Raw genomic sequence first — 6,175 nt, 5'->3', positions numbered from 1 at the left:
CGGTGTTTATCAGTGGTGGTATACAATCGGATTGCGCACCAATGAGGATCTTTATACAGGAGCTCTTTTTCTATTATTTCTTTCTGCTATATCCTTAATAGCGGGTTGGTTACATCTACAACCCAGATGGAAACCAAGTGTTTCGTGGTTCAAAAATGCCGAATCTCGTCTCAATCATCATTTGTCAGGACTTTTCGGAGTAAGTTCCTTGGCTTGGGCAGGACATTTAGTTCATATCGCTATTCCCGGATCCAGGGGAGAGAAATTCAGGATGCCGCAACTTCATCATCCCCTGAGTCACAGGCAGTCCCACGACAGGACCTGAAAATGAATGACGACTCCTCCAGAAAAACGAAGTTATTCAAGTTCTTTTTACCAAAGAAGTCCCGCTCTGACGGCCCGATTTATCATTCATGGACGTTGATAAGATCCTTCCATTTAGCAACACCTTAGGATGGCATAGCCTTAACGTTAATGGCGAGGTTCAAACGAGGAAAGGCTTACGGTGGATACCTAGGCACCCAGAGACGAGGAAGGGCGTAGCAAGCGACGAAATGCTTCGGGGAGTTGAAAATAAGCATAGATCCGGAGATTCCCGAATAGGTCAACCTTTCGAACTGCTCTCTTCGTTATGGAATTGGTATTTATCCTGATTGGATAAATACCAAAAGTGGAATTTTGATACCTAGGTTGAGCTTTCAAAGCGGGATCGTTCCAACGCGCCCACGCCTTACTGCTTATTCAGGGGCGGGCGAAAGCGCCTATGGGAGTTCAAATTTTTGATACTTGATGCTTTAGTATATTTGGAGGCTTGGTAGGCACAATAGGAGTTATGTTGCCTTGAGGGGCTGCGTGGAGGCAGTTATGGTGATGTACGGAAGCACGTCAAATTCTTGCTCTTGCTCTGCCCTTGTTTTTTCAGAACAAAAAAAAAGAAAGACATTAAGAAATGGAAGAAGTCCTAGACACAGACCCGAAACTTCAGGATCTGTTCGATGTTCCGGTTGTTATGAGGGACTGGAAGAAGCGTCCTGAGGAGAGTATTCTCTTTAGGTACGGTTTCCTCTCTTAGGTTCGGGAAACTTTAAAGATTTCTGGGGAAGGGAAGGTTTCCCCTCCCCCGAACCCCCTCCCCTTCCTATCTTTTATAGGATATTCTTACCCCCCTTCGGCCTACGGCCTCGTCCCCCTCAGGGGGAATCTTCCTATACTCTGAAATCCGGTTTCCCGGATTTTCAGCTTTAAGGAAAGGGAGGAAAGGAAACAGAACAACAGGAGAAGTATTCGGACAATTGCCCGGATACTGGTTTATTCCTAAGTTCGGGATAAGAAATCTTTAGTTTTTTTCCATACAGTATCCGGTGGTGAAGTGGAGAGAGAGAGCCCTCGTCCCTCTGTTAGGTAAGTAGAGGGTATAGATTCTCTACTTCTTATTAGCCTAGGTAATTATCACTAAAGGAAAGTTTCTTAAAGGAACAAGCAATTGAGAGAAAACCACATGCAGAACACATCAGCTGCATATTGTTTGAGACCATGGGTACCTACTACTGCAGATCATAATAGAATACCCTTCAAGATACCAAAAGTAGGGAAAGATTCCTATTTAGTTCGATCTCCAGATCGAAAGATAGGATTGGCAGATTCGGGGAGAAGGACTCGATTTTGGTACCAATCCATAACGGTCAAAGTCGAATCGCGAGCCTATTAATGAAGCAAATTCAATGAAACAACAACTGGTACCATATAGAAGCGGCCATAAACTAGAGAGTCTTGACCAATTCGAAAGATCATTCGATGTAGTTGAAATAACTGAATTGGGATGCTATTGAGCCTAAAAGAAAGAGTAGGGTCCCATTATGGAAGCGAAAAAGCAAATAGAAAAGTCTTTTAACAGAAGGGAAAAAACCTCATGGGGAGTTAGCTGCGCCTACGAATGATATAAATACTACTGTTGCTTTAGCTTTACCCACGTCAGCGGCATATTTTTATGCGGGTCTTACCAAAAAAGGATTGGGCTTGCTTCAGCAGAATGTGTTGTACAAGAGCATAGACACACTTAAGGCTGAGTATACTCCACTGTTGAGTTAGCATCAAAAATAACGTTTTAGAAAAAAAAAAGACCGGTCGGATCTGAGGCCGGTTGAAAACCAGAAGCAAGTCCCATCTAATTTTGCATTTCATTTTGTTAGTTATGGATGTAGCGCAGCTTGGTAGCGCGTTTGTTTTGGGTACAAAATGTCACGGGTTCAAATCCTGTCATCCCTACCTATTACTTCTCTTATGGGCAGTAACGAGGGATTAATATTAATTAAGATCGATTGAAATTGGACATACCAATGAGCTGGTTCGGAACTTTCATCTTTCTTCTGGTGCTGCCAAGGCCTCCCTTAGCTGCTCAAGGCAAGGCATTACAGAATAGTCTTCGCCTTCCTCGTTCGGCTGCCTCACTCGCAGCTCAGTAGGATATGAGGCCGAGTCTCCAAGCAAGGCAAACAAATCGTATGCTTTAACAGTAAGTAGGATTGTGTCTACATACTGGACTTCACTTTCCCTTACCGCTGTCCTCGTTCAGTCTACAGAAGGAAGGAGAAGAAGTCAAGAAATGATCAAAATTGAAATTCTTTTCAAATCCAATTTTTTTATTTTATTCCAAAATTACTTAAATATAATTTAATTTTTGAATGAAGTTACACGACACAGTTCTTATTACTATTACTTTACTCAACAAAGGAAGCATGAACCTCTTCTATAGAACCATTTTTTTCTTGGTCCCAATTCAATACTAAGCAAGTCCGAACTAATTGAATACTTGTGTGATAAATTCCTCGAATTGACTTGCCATTTCCATAAAGGATATAATTGACAACTCTAAGTTGGACATTATCCTTTTCCTGCAAGAGATCCCGAGGGAAAAGTGTTGCTAAATTTATCCCATCAGCTATTTCATATGTGACTACGGACCGAACCGAAACAAAATACTTTTTCTTGGTGGGTGTGATCCGTTGGACATAGATCCAATTTTTCAATTTTTTTGATTTCTTAGAATTTTTTTTTTTCGTCTCTGGTGGTATCAAAATGCCGCTGTGCCTGGATATCCTACTTTTGGTATTTATGGATTTTCCTTCCTTTTGCCACATTTCGCGACCTATTGCTTTAGTGAGAATGCATGGCAAACCAAAGAATTGTTGAAACGGTACATGCTATTCTTAGGGAAGACTAAATTGTGAGGAAGCATTGCATGCAAGTCGATAAAACCTAAAGGCAAGATGCGAAGATACGAGCTGGAAGTGTAGGACAAAAATCCACTGAAAATACATACATGTTAGTTAGTACCTCAAGGGCCGGACAGAAAAGGAAGTCGTAGGAATATCATCTGTTAAAGCTGCTGCGATTTTTCGACTGACTCGAAAGGTGGGTGAATAAAAAATGGCTCTGTTGGTGCATGCATTGGAATAAGCTGATTTCGAAAAACAAGTTAGCCATATCAAGCAATGAAATAAAAGAAGCAATGCTGGTTTACCCATTTTACCTGTAGAATGGGTGTTATGTTCTTAGAAACTGCAATGCATTATCAGCCATTGGTTAGAGATCAAATACTGCCTCCATCAACCTATTACCAGTGAAAGGGAAACAAACCTGTGAATTCAGCAAAGATATCTGCATTAAAGTCTCTAAGACCTGTCCTGGAATCATTGTAGTTGTCGCTGACATATGCTGAAAAATAGTGATTCAGACCAATGAAGTCAAATGAACCCTTCACCTGTTTGGACTGGTTTTTGATGAAGAGTGGGAGCCTTGAGCCAGCATTCTTCTTCACGACTTTCTGGGTAGTCCCCGAACACCAGGGGATTCATAATCCTGAAGTGGATGCCATGAGGTCAGTTGCTTGTATTCCTACTACTGTAGGTAGTATATATGCCTCGTACCTACCAGCCTATCATGAAGTCTAATGCTCTTTGGGCTGCTTCAACATCTACTGTTGAGTTTGTAAATGGATAAGACCAGAAGGTGTACACATTCAAGCCTATCCAGCCATTTTGTACAGCCTGCATTTAAGGATGTTAGCAATATTTTGTCTCTTCCTTCCCGATCTAAAGCTTGTGTATGGTGTAACTCTGGTCGATAATTACATGGACATGTTCTTCAAATAAAATGGAAATGTTGTCACATCAGAACCAGGTAGAAAAGGTATTTCTGTACATTATCTGAATGTGTGTCTGAGAGAGAGAGAGAGAGAGAGAGGTGATAAGAATTTTAAGCAAAGAGAAGAAAACCGTAGATAATGTTGGCGAAAACTGTGAAAGAATTTCAAGCGAGTTGGGGATGATGGGGGATGTAATATATTACTAAAGAGTGAAAAGATAACCAAAATTTTCCGTACCAGTTGGTACCAAACCGGTATGCAGTATCGTACCGTACCGACACTCGATATGCCTCGTCGTCTTATACCGTACCATGTATTAATACTGTAATAGGATGGTACTGTTCAAGATGGCGAATCTTAGTGAGAACACATAGCGGACCAAATAAATAAGGACTTGAGGCTTGTTATTTATGTTTAGGTTTAATGGACATTGTTAAGCCTTGCAATTCATGCCCACCAAGTAGATGTTGTCAAGTCTAATCATTGCAGATTACTTTAGATTAGGATATGACATCTCAACAACTTAAGCATTTCCCGTGGGAGATAGGTATCGGAGCATTTTTTGATGTGAGATATGTTGCATTCCGTATGGTACCAAATTCAGCATTACTGCAGTTGAGCATTTTCTGTGAGAGCTGATGACCAAGTGTCAGAGATTCTTGACAACAGACAAAGAGATGTTGAGAGTGATGGTGAATTCAAACTTATGAATAACGAGTTATAGTTTGTTGCAGCTCAATCTAATATTCATATTAGTAGATTATTCTACTTATAAACAATACAGTGCTTGTGTTATCGACAAATGTATACCTCTAACCCTGTTACTAGTATGCATGTGCATTGTACAGGTAGAGTCTGTATATGCACAAATATTTCCCATAGGACATATTCTCTTTGCAATTGTTTGTACTTGGCATTATACCCTAATGGCATCAAAAACATTCCTCCAGCACTTCCACTTTTCTACCTTAAGATTACATGCATAATGATGCAAACTTAGCCCCTTGGAAAGTCATTAAAGCATATGATCAACATCTAATTTCACAAATATAATCAATGATTTGAATAAAATGGCTTACTTGATATTTAGTCCGATATAGTTTGACAACTGATGCATGTGCTAAGAGGATGTTGTGAACTGCAATATATGGCTCTGTGGTGGAATTGCCAGCTGTGCAAGTGATGCCAAATGGATAAGAACATCGACTGGGTGGGAATTTTCCAGTGTCATTCGAGGCAATTGCCATAATGTTGGGTTCAGTAATGGTGGTCCAGTGGGAAACCCTGTCACCGAATTCCCAAAGCAGACATCTGCATATGCTGTGAAATCATCCCTGAATAACAGTTCTATATCTTAGAAGGTTAGATCATGAGTATTTGAAAGCAAAGCTAACTATTGAGAAGTGAAAGGAGTACACTATCTTAGGGCTCAACCATCCTCCATCTCATCTTAAAGTACTTGGGGAAGATCTAGATGATCGAGCGTAACATGTGGCTGAATTCCCAGTTCATTTAAAATAAAAAAAAATCAGAAAAGGAAAAGAGTTTTGCAGTAATTGTATTGCAAAGATATGCAGCTCTTCACGTGAGCGCAAATTCAAACTTTGTCATACTGTGGAGTGATTGATTAAAACCCTACTTGATTTTGATGAGCTCAAAGCATTTGAGTATATCTTTTGTTTACTAATGAATTCAATTGAGTGTTTCAGTGAAAATCTTGTCTAAGTGTTTCTAGACTTGGTTCAAGATATTTTGGATAAGTTAAGAAGTCAGTTTGAACCAAAGTCTGAGACTCGAGTCGACTCCGGGATATTACGAGTCGACTCCAAGCGTATCAGAATCACTGGCACGGGCTCGAGTCGACTCCGGATCATTACGAGCCGACTCCGACTGAGAACTGACAGACGAACAGAAAGACTCAACTCAAAACCTGTCAGCGAGTCGACTCCTGAAGTGCGCGAGTCGACTCCGATGATTACCAAGTCGACTCCGGAGTAGTATGAGTCGACTCCAAGGAGTTACAGACAGAAA

At 40.7% G+C, this 6,175-nt stretch overlaps 1 protein-coding gene across 1 annotated transcript in view; it reads right to left on the bottom strand.

Annotated features, from left to right (window-relative positions):
• The window catches only part of LOC120110065 (DNA-directed RNA polymerase subunit beta''-like), a 5,308-nt gene extending 5,225 nt beyond the window's left edge, over positions 1–83 (bottom strand). The window contains exon 1 of the mRNA XM_039124009.1: positions 1–83. This exon is cut by the window's left edge and continues 616 nt beyond it. The gene's annotated coding sequence lies outside the window, so the exon portion shown is untranslated.
• Between the last annotated feature and the right edge of the window lie 6,092 nt (positions 84–6,175).

This window comes from Phoenix dactylifera, chromosome 3, assembly GCF_009389715.1.
Source record: "Phoenix dactylifera cultivar Barhee BC4 chromosome 3, palm_55x_up_171113_PBpolish2nd_filt_p, whole genome shotgun sequence".
Taxonomy (NCBI): domain Eukaryota; kingdom Viridiplantae; phylum Streptophyta; class Magnoliopsida; order Arecales; family Arecaceae; genus Phoenix; species Phoenix dactylifera.
This window is presented reverse-complemented; position numbering and strand designations above follow the sequence as displayed.